The 10,221-nt window shown below is 40.1% G+C and overlaps 1 non-coding gene across 1 annotated transcript; it reads left to right on the top strand.

The window, feature by feature from the left end:
- The first annotated feature begins 1,015 nt into the window (after positions 1 to 1,015).
- On the top strand, positions 1,016 to 1,122 carry LOC141635480 (small nucleolar RNA R71). Its single transcript, XR_012540167.1, has one exon. It is a non-coding gene; the product is annotated as a small nucleolar RNA R71 (small nucleolar RNA).
- Positions 1,123 to 10,221: the final 9,099 nt, after the last annotated feature.

The raw sequence follows: 10,221 nt of genomic DNA on the forward strand, positions 1-10,221 counted from the left end.
CTCCTTAACGTTCTCTTCATTCTTCTTTGAAACTTCTTGAAGGGTGGGTTCTTCTTCTTTCTTAAGAGTTTTCAACTCTTTCCTTGTCACTAGCATTCACAACATCTTCATCAATGGGCCTCTTCGGCCCTTCATACCTTGTACCACTCCTCAAATGGATGGCACTCACCGACTCATGTCTTGAGGGATTACCTTGAGGTGGTAATTGCCCCTTTAGTCTTTGAGAACTAGAAGATGCTAATTGAGACATTTGGGTCTCCAACATCTTTGTGTGAGCTAGTATGTTGTTGATGGTGATGTCTTTTTCTTGGCTATCCTTTTGCATTTGAGTGAAAAACTCTTGTTGGTTCTTCTGCATTTGGAGGACCGCTTTTTGAACATCAAAACCTTGGTCATTTGTTTGATTGTATGGAGGTTAATTTTGATAACATTGGTTTTGATTATTAAAGGGTCTTTGAGCTTGGTTTCCCATTGGAGGTGGGGTGTATGTTTGAGGGTTTTGAAAATTTTGACTTTTGAATGAAAGATTGGGGTGGAATTTGGTATTCTCATTGTAATAGTTGGAATAAGGGGTGCCACCTTTGTATGCTTGGAAAGCATTCACTTGTTCACTTGTCCCCTACATTCACTTTGGTCATGTCCCAAAGTTCCACAACTCTCACATACTCCACTTGGAATTGATGATGATGCTACCATAGCATTAACATGTTTCTTAGGTGATTTGGAGGCCTCTTCAAGTTTAGCCATGGCCTTCTCAATTTTCAAATTAATGGTATCAATATGAGCACTAAGTTGAGCACCCAATTGAGTAATGGAATCCACCTCATGCTTTCCTCCTCTAGTAGCCATCCGAGGTCTACTATATTGTGAGTTATGGACCGCCATTTATTCAATTTTGTTGCATGTTTGATTGTCATCGACTTCGGTGAACATACCATTTCATTCCATATTGAGAATGTTTCGGAAGTCTTCATATAGACCATTCTAAAATTGTTGTACAAGGAACCACTCGCTAAGACCATGGTGTGGACAAGATCGACAAGTGTCCTTGAATCTCTCTCATGCTTCATACAAAGATTCCTCATCCCTTTGTTTGAACCCGGTGATTTGGGCTCTCAACATGTTAGTCTTTTCCGGAGGATAGAATTTCTTGTAGAAAGCAAGTGCCAATTTCTTCCAAGATCAATACCAAGAGTAGCCTTATCTAGGATCTTCAACCATTGTTTCGCGGAACCAATCAAAGAAAAAGGAAATAAGACCCATCGAATTTGGTCTTGAGTAACTCCGGTTTGAGAAATCGCATCACAATAGTCAAAAAAAGTCTCCATATGAGAATGAGGGTCTTCACTAGGCATCCCTCCAAATTGATTTCTCTCAACTAATTGTATAAATGCGGATTTGGCAATGAAATTACCGTTTAAATGTTGTGGTGTAGGAGTATCATTTGGTAGGTTCTCCTCGGTTGGTACGGAATGTGATGAAAATTTAGGCAATGTGGGTTGATTTTGTGGTTGGTTTTGTATTGGGTTATCCTCTCCTTCTCTTGCAAAAGCGTTGATGAACTCAATGTTATTTGGTTGAATGTCCACAATCTCACCAATACCTCTCAAAATATTTCTAGCAAGTCTTCTATTGTTGGTCAAAGTTCTTTCAATTTCAAGATCAATGGGTAACAAGATACCTTGTGATCTCCTAGACATGCAAAATATCAAACAACTCAAAAATAATTAGAACAAACCTTGAGGAGATTGACTTACCCAAGGTAAAGAAAAACACAACTAAAAACAATTAAATCAAATCAAATCAAGTTAACACCGTCCCCGGCAACGGCGCCATTTTTTGGTGTGGTCGTAAAACTCGCCGTCAAAAGTTTACCCAACCAAAACAATATTTATAACTTCACGAACTACTCTTAGTAAAGAGGCAAGCAAAGGTCGGATCCCAAGGGACGGGTATTGATGTAGGATTTTCAATTGCAAATGGTTGTGTCTAAGGGTGTCACAATTTGGGTTGAGATAGGAGATCAGCTAAACTAATCAACAATATAAAAGTAAAATGATAAAAACAAGTAAGATGATTAGAATGAGATGTAAACAATTAATTAAAAGCACTAGGGTGTCATGGGTTCATAGGGGATTCATGGGAGTTGATCATACAATTAAACATGTTCTCAAATTATAAGAAAGCAATTATTATTGTGATGGGATCGAGTTAGTGTATATCTTACAATCCCTAAGAAGGTTTGGGTCCCGGAGCCGAATCGATTAGATTGTACAACACCTAAAAGTAGACTTAATCCTTCCTATTCAACATTGTGCATGGTCTAATGAGACTCGAGTTGGTTTATGTCTTACAAGTCTCATTGAAAAGATAGGTGATGGGTAAAAAATGCAAGGATTCATAGGCTCGCATTTCATCAAACATAACATGTGCATAAGTTGGAATCATAACAAGAAAGCAAATTAATTATGAAAGCATATTAGATTAAGCTTGAAGCAATCCCCATGTTGGTTTCCCTAATTCCCCATTAACCCTAATTAAGGAAACTACTCAATCATTATCAAGTTTAACATGCTAACAAGGTTGTCAATCATACTAGCAAGGCAAAACATGATGAACAAATGAAAATGATTAACAATAATTAATAAGGATTAAGAAAGAATTATATCTATGAAGATGTGATGTGACCATTATTTGAGCATATTTAGTCCCCTAATTAGCCTTGTTCCCATGCTTTTTAGTGCATATTTTGGTCATTTATTGTCTTTAGTCCTTTGTTTTGCATATTCTTTGAGGTTTTGATCCCTTGGTAGGAAAGGAGTGCAAACCTTCCATTTTCATGGCAAAATGTAGCTAAATTGACTGAATTCAATGACAAAGCATCAAAGAGAAGACAAGACTAGAAGACCTTTGTACATATTGTAGTAGTTGGGCAATGATGAGAAAAGATCCTTGCATCTCCAATGAAATCCCCAAGGATTGTACGAAGAAGAAGGAAGAAAAGAAGAAGGGAAGAAGCTGATCAAGAATCCGAGCGGATTGTCTACTGGACGCCCATCTAGCACAAGGAATCCGAGTGTCTTCCTCAGAAGGACGCTCGTCCAAAACCACCACAATCCGCCCGTCCACCCCACAAATCCTCTCGTCCAAAACCACCACAATCCGCTCGTCTCGTGCCCTGGACGCTCGGATTGTGTGACAGCTATTTCGTCTTCTACTTGTTCTATGAAGGATGCGCATACCTCGGGAAAGACTAGCAAAAAGGAGACTCGCATATTTTTCTAAGAGGAGCGATTCCTCAACGACTTAATAGTCATTTAAGCCCTTAGTAAACCCTAATTTGTGTACCTAATCTTCACTATAAATACCCCATTAGTCTAATTAGATAATCATGTTCTTCTTAGCAATCTCTAGTGTAGTTTATATCATTCTAATCTCTCTTTAATCTTGTAATCAACTTTTAATCAAGTTTTAATACAAATCTCATTTCCTTAATCTCTCTTTTGTTCATCTTTCATTTTGGGTAATTGAAGATTATTTGGGTTATTATTGGGAGATTGACAACCTTCCAATCAATCATCAAGTACTTCTATTATTCTTTGCTATATTATTGGAATCATTAGTAGGTATAATTCTCTTAATCCCTTTTTAATTATTGTTAATTATCTTCATTTATTCATCATGTTTTACTTTGTTGGTATGATTGACAACCTTGCTAGCATGTTCAACATGATAATGAGTGAGTAGTTTCCTTAGCTAGGGTTAATGGGTAATTAGGGGAAACCAACATGGGGGATGATTCATGCTTAAATTAATATGTTTTCATAGTTTATTTGCTTGCTTGGTGTGATCTCAACTTATGCACATGTTATGTTTGATGAAATTCGAGCCTATGAATCCTTGCATTTTTTACCCATCACCTATCTTTTCAATGAGACTTGTAAGACATAAACCAACTCTAGTCTCATTAGACCATGCATATAGTTGAGTAAGGAAGATTAAGTCGACTTGTAGGTGTTGTACAATCTAATCGATTCGGCTCCGGGACCCAAACTTTCCTAGGATTGTAAGATATAAACCAACTCGATCCATCACAACAATAATTTCTTGCTTATAATTTGAGAATATGTTTGTATGATCAATTCCCATGAATCCCCTATCACCCCATGACACCCTAGTGCCTTTTATCAATTTTTTACATCCCTTTTTTTAATCATCTTGCTTGCTTACTTTCATTGCTATTTAGTTTAGTGATCTTCTATTCAAACCCAAAATTGTGACACCCCTAGACACCGCTACTTGCAATTGAAAATCTCACTTCAATACCCGTCCCTTGGGATCCGATCTTTACTTGCCTCTTTGCTAATAGTAGAGTTGTTTGTGGAGTTATAAATATTGTGTTGGTCTAGGTGCTCCTAACGACAAGTACCGAAAACTAAACCTCTCAAGAGGGCTCGACCAAAAATGGCGCCGTTGCTGGGGACGGTGTTAACTTGATTTAGATTTTCTTAGATTGTTATTAGTTGTTTCTTTCTTTGCCTCAGGGAAGTAAAACTCCTCAAGGTTTGTTCTAATTATTTTCAAGTTGTTTGATATTTTGCAAGACGGATCTTACAGATTTCTTTGTAGAGGACCACTTAAGTATACCTTTCTTCAAAGACCCCATGCAAGCATTGGAAGCCTTGGAAGCAAGTAAGGCTAAAAATATGTATTGGGAATTGGAGGTAGATTTTTTTGAGGCCGCTCTAGCTAACAAAGAACTAACTCATGAGCAATCCGAATTAGTGCATAACATCCTTGTGGAAGCATATCAACCTATTGAACATGAGCAATCAATCCTAGAATAAATCTTACAAGCCCAAGAGCAAGAGGAATTCGTCATGGAATTCGAGTATGACGAGATTGATGAGACCGAAGAACAAGTTGAACATGCCATGAGAATGGAGTGTCTAATGGAAATGGAGCAAATTCTCAATGAACCTTCAAAGGAGGAAAGTGAGGTACAAATCCCTACTTTAAAACCCCTTCCCCCAAATTTGAAATATGCTTACCTTGATGAATCAAAGACCAAACCCGTGATTGTTAATGATAGACTTGATGAAAGCCAATTGGGAAAATTGCTTGATGTGTTGAAGAAACATGAAAAGGCTATAGGTTATAGTCTAGATGACCTTAAGGGGATAAGTCTCAACTTTTGTATGAATAGAATTCATCTAGAGGAGGACCATAGACCTACCATCCAATCTCAAAGGAGATTAAACCCCCACATGCAAGAAGTTGTCAAGGGAGAAGTTATGAAATTACTTGATGCGGGAATCATATATCCCATATCGGACTCTTTGTGGATTAGCCCCGTTCAAGTGGTACCTAAGAAACGAGGTACCACGGTGGTAACAAACGAAAAGAATAAGCTAATACCCACAAGGAAGATCACCGGTTGGCGTATGTGCATTGACTATCGAAAATTGAATTCCGAAACAAGAGAGGATCATTTCCCCCTACCATTCATTGACTAAATAATTGAGAGCTTAGCCTCCAACAAATTCTTTTGCTACCTTGACGGGTATTCGGGATTCTTTCAAATCCCTATCCACCCGGATGACCAACATAAGACCACCTTCACATGCCCTTATGGTACTTTTGCATATAGGAGGATGCCTTTTGGCTCGTGTAACGCCCCCGCCACTTTCCAAAGATGCATGATGAGTGTCTTCTCCGATTACCTAGAGACAATAATGGAAGTTTTTATGGATGATTTTAGCGTTTATGGGAAAGACTTTGACTTATGTTTGCATAATCTTTCTCTTGTATTGCAAAAATGTGAAGATGTTAGTCTTGTTTTAAATTGGGAAAAGTGTCACTTCATGGTCAATGAAGGAATTGTTTTGGGTCATTTAATCTCGGAAAAGGGCATCGGGGTCGATAAAGCTAAGGTTGAGGTGATAAAGAAACTCCCACCTCCCGTGAATGTTAGAGAGGTGAGAAGTTTTCTCGGTCGCGGGTTTTTATCGCCGTTTCATAAAAGATTTTTCAAATATAGCGAAACCCCCACTCAACTCTTACTTAAAGATGCCCAATTCCATTTCACTGATGAGTGTGTTGAAGCCTTTAATAGAATCAAGGAAGCACTAATCTCGGCACCGATCATTCAACCTCCAAATTAGGAACTACCGTTCGAGATTATGTGTGATGCTAGTAACTACAACGTTGGAGCGGTTCTTGGCCAACGGGTAGGAAGAGGTCTTCATGCCATCTACTACATAAGCAAGACTCTTGATCCCTCCCAAGTGAACTATGATACCACCGAGAAAGAGCTTCTTGCCATTGTCTATGCTTTGGACAAATTCCGTTCCTACTTACTTGGATCCAAAGTCATTGTTTTTTCGGATCACGGTGCTCTCCGACACCTCTTGATAAAGAAGGAGGCAAAACCAAGGTTGTTGAGATGGATTTTGCTTCTTCAAGAATTCGACATGGAAATAAGAGACAAGAAAGGAGCCGAAAATGTAGTAGCGGATCACTTGTCAAGGATCCGATTTCATGATGAACAAGGAGAAACACGATCAATGACTCATTTCCCGATGATATCTTGATGGCCATTCAAACACAACTTAAAAGGCACATCACCCCATGGTTTGCCGATTATGCCAACTATATCGATGAAAGAGTACTCCCTCCAAATTTGAACTACAACCAAAGGAAGAGGTTCTTATTCGAAGTAAAAAGGTACTTTTGGGATGACCCAAATCTCTACAAAGAGTGTAGTGATGGGCTCTACCGGAGGTGTATCCCTCAATGGGAAGTCCAAGGAATCTTGGAAGGATGTCACTCATCACCTTACGGTGGGCACCATGGAGCAAGGAGAACCATTGCAAAAATTCTTCAATCGGGCTTCTATTGGCCTATGATGTTTCAAGATACAAGGGAATTTATCATTCATTGTGATGCTTGTCAAAGGACGGGGAATATCTCTTGGAGGAATGAAATGCCACAAAGGGGCATACTAGAGGTAGAGATCTTCGATGTTTGGGGGATCGACTACCAAGGGCCGTTTGTGACATCCAATGGGAATAAGTATATCCTTCGGGCCGTAGATTACGTCTCAAAGTGGGTGGAGGCAATTGCCACCCCAAAAGATGATGCAAATACGGTCACCAATCTCTTCAAGAAAATAATCTTCCCAAGATTCGGAGTACCTAGAGCAATCATAAGTGATGGAGGAACGCATTTTCATGAAAAGTAGCTCGCATCCCTTTTGACCAAGTATGGTGTTCAACATAGAACCATCTTAGGATATCATCCTCAAACAAGCGATCAAGTTGAAGTTTCGAATAGAGAGATCAAGCAAATTCTTGAGAAAGTTGTGAACAAGACCCGAAAGGATTGGAGCACAAAGCTTGATGACGCTCTTTGGGCTTATAGGACGGCCTATAAAACTCTCATAGGAGCCTCTCCTTACAAGATTGTTTATGGAAAAGCATGCCACTTGCCAATCGAATTAGAGTACAAAGCTTTTTGGGCAATCTGAGCCCTTACCCTAGAACTCAAATTAAGTGGTCAAAAGAGGATGATTCAAATTCAAGAGTTGGAAGAATTCCAACTACAATCTTATGAGAATGCCAAGATCTATAAGGAAAGGACGAAATTGCTCCATGACAAGAGGATCAAGCAAAAAGCTTTGCACAAAGGGGATAAAGTCCTTCTATTCAATTCCCGTTATCGACTCTTTCCGGGAAAGTTGAACTCTAGATGGATGGGTCCCTATGTGATCACCGAGGTTGGAAAATGTGGGGATTTTGAAATCAAGGCGGAAGATGGAAGCAAATTCAAGGTCAATGGTCAAAGATTGAAGCCATATTATGAGGGAGCATTTATTGGAGAGGTCGAGGTCACCTACCTCGGGCGTCCTCATCCTTGAAGGAATCATCAAAGGGAGAGTTTGGTGGAGTCCTCCCTAAACCACCACTTGTAAATATACTAATCCTTCTAACTTGTATTTATAACTTTATTGCATTCCTTTTATCATAAACATAAATTCTTTCCATGAGAGTAAGTGAGGGAGGGTCACTAATGATTTTTGATGAAGGAAGGAACTAGTTTTCAAGTGTGGGGAAGCTTTTATCGGAGTCAAGGAAATCAAAGGGAATCCGCAGCAAGAAATCCGAGCCTCTAAGGAGGAAATCCGCTCGGTTTGAAGAAAGACGCCCGTCTAATTGAGAATCCGCTCGTCCAGCAGGAATCCGAGCGTTTGAAGATCAATCCACTCGTCTTTTTGCTACAATATTTTAAGAAAAGTTCATGAAACAGAATCCGCTCGTCTTTGAGAAAAGACGCTCGTCTTGCTTCAGAGAAGACGCTCGTCATGTGCTCGATCCGCTCGTCTTGGCTGCGTCAATTTTTGGAAAAATCCGCTCTAAGAGAATCCGAGCGTCTTCCCAGGAATCCGCTCGTCCCAAAATGAGAGAATCCGAGCGTCCCGAGCCCGAGTCCGCTCGTCTCCCTGCGGTATTCACTCCCGATTTTTCCAATTTTAATTCTCCCCACCACACAATTTGTGACACATCACCCTTCCTTCCACTTGTATTATAAAAACCCACCTTCTTATGACTCCAAAGCATATCCCAAACACTTTCATTCCACAAAATCAAAAAGCCCCAATTTCTAGGGTTTCAAAAGCAAGATTCAATCCACAAAGAGCATCTCCATACTTCAACAAATTAAAAATTAAAGGGATCTTCATTTAGGGATAGACCAAGAGGAAGCTCTTCTACTTCTCACATCAACACTCTAAGGAGGGAGCATGAAAAAATTGTGGATCTTACCAAGCTTGATGACTTCTCTAATGTTGAATTCGTAAATAATGTGCAAAGGCTCGTTTTTCACCGACTTTTTCGTAAGAACATTCTCCTTACTATGTTTTTATGTCATAGAACTTTAAGGAAGCTTGGGATTTACCATCAAATGGAAGCCCTTTTTGAGTTGTTTGGTCTCTCTACCCTATTTCACATGCACGAGCAAATCTACCGATCCCTTGTTCTTGATTTTTTAAGCTTCTTGAAAATCACAACCTTGAATAGAACGATATGCATAGAATTTAGGTTGGAGAGTGTTTCGAGAATGATGACTCTAGTGGAATTTGCTAATGTGCTTGGTCTTGATGTCTCGCCTACCCGGACATTAAAACCGAAGAGATATAGTGTTGCGCCCCTATGGAGGGCCATGACCGGCCGAGATTTCATGTACATCAAGGACTGTCTAGCTTTCCACATTCAAAATCCTATTTTGATACTCACTTACCGGTTCCTTTCCGGCACCCTCCTTGCTCGCCGAGACTCGACAATTGTGAACGAACTCGATCTTGTGTTCATGGAGTCTTACCTCGATATCCAAGGAAGGGGTGGGTACCATTTTAATGCGCCTCTTGTGCTACTTGAGAAGTGGGCTAAGTTTAGAAACAGTGATGATGATGGGATGAGACACATCGTTAATGGAGGGCTCATTACAAAGATTGCAAAGCATTTCAATCCTAAGTTTAATGAGAACAATGAGTACACTCCTCTCTCCGGGAATACGAGGATAAATGAAGACCTCCTTCTTGTGCATCATCATTGGATAACCCTTGAGGGGGTTGATAAAAGGATCATGTGGCTAACAAAGGGGAGTGATCCAATCTACTTACCAATGACCGGTCTACCAAGAATATCACCAAGAAGGGGACCTCTATCACTGATCCCGTCCTACCTCATCCCCGCAAACCCAACCCAAGCAAGGCAAGCACCACCACCACCACCAAATACCCAACAACAACAAGAGCAACAACATCAAGATGAGCAAATCAAGATACCTCCCTACCCTTTTCCATATCAACCGTACAACCACCCTAACCCCTTTATCCTCCCCCGTGATGACTTTGTAACGGGAATTCTCCAAGACTTGCACTTCCGACAATATGAAGCTAACGTGGATAATTATTATGCACTTTACCCTCAATTCCACGATATGATTCAACGAGGGAAGATTAGTGATGAGGGAGCATTTCCCTCTTGGGCACAAATGGATATACTCTTCCCAAATTCGGAAAGAGCAAATGAAGGGGCAAATGGGCAACAAGATGAAGGGAGTGACAAATCTTGCGGTGGGGATACGGTGGAGCTTAATAGCGAAGAAGACGAGTTCATGGATCCTAATACAAGTGATGCATCCAAGGAAATATGGGATAGT

Source organism: Silene latifolia, chromosome Y (assembly GCF_048544455.1).
Source record: "Silene latifolia isolate original U9 population chromosome Y, ASM4854445v1, whole genome shotgun sequence".
NCBI lineage: Eukaryota > Viridiplantae > Streptophyta > Magnoliopsida > Caryophyllales > Caryophyllaceae > Silene > Silene latifolia.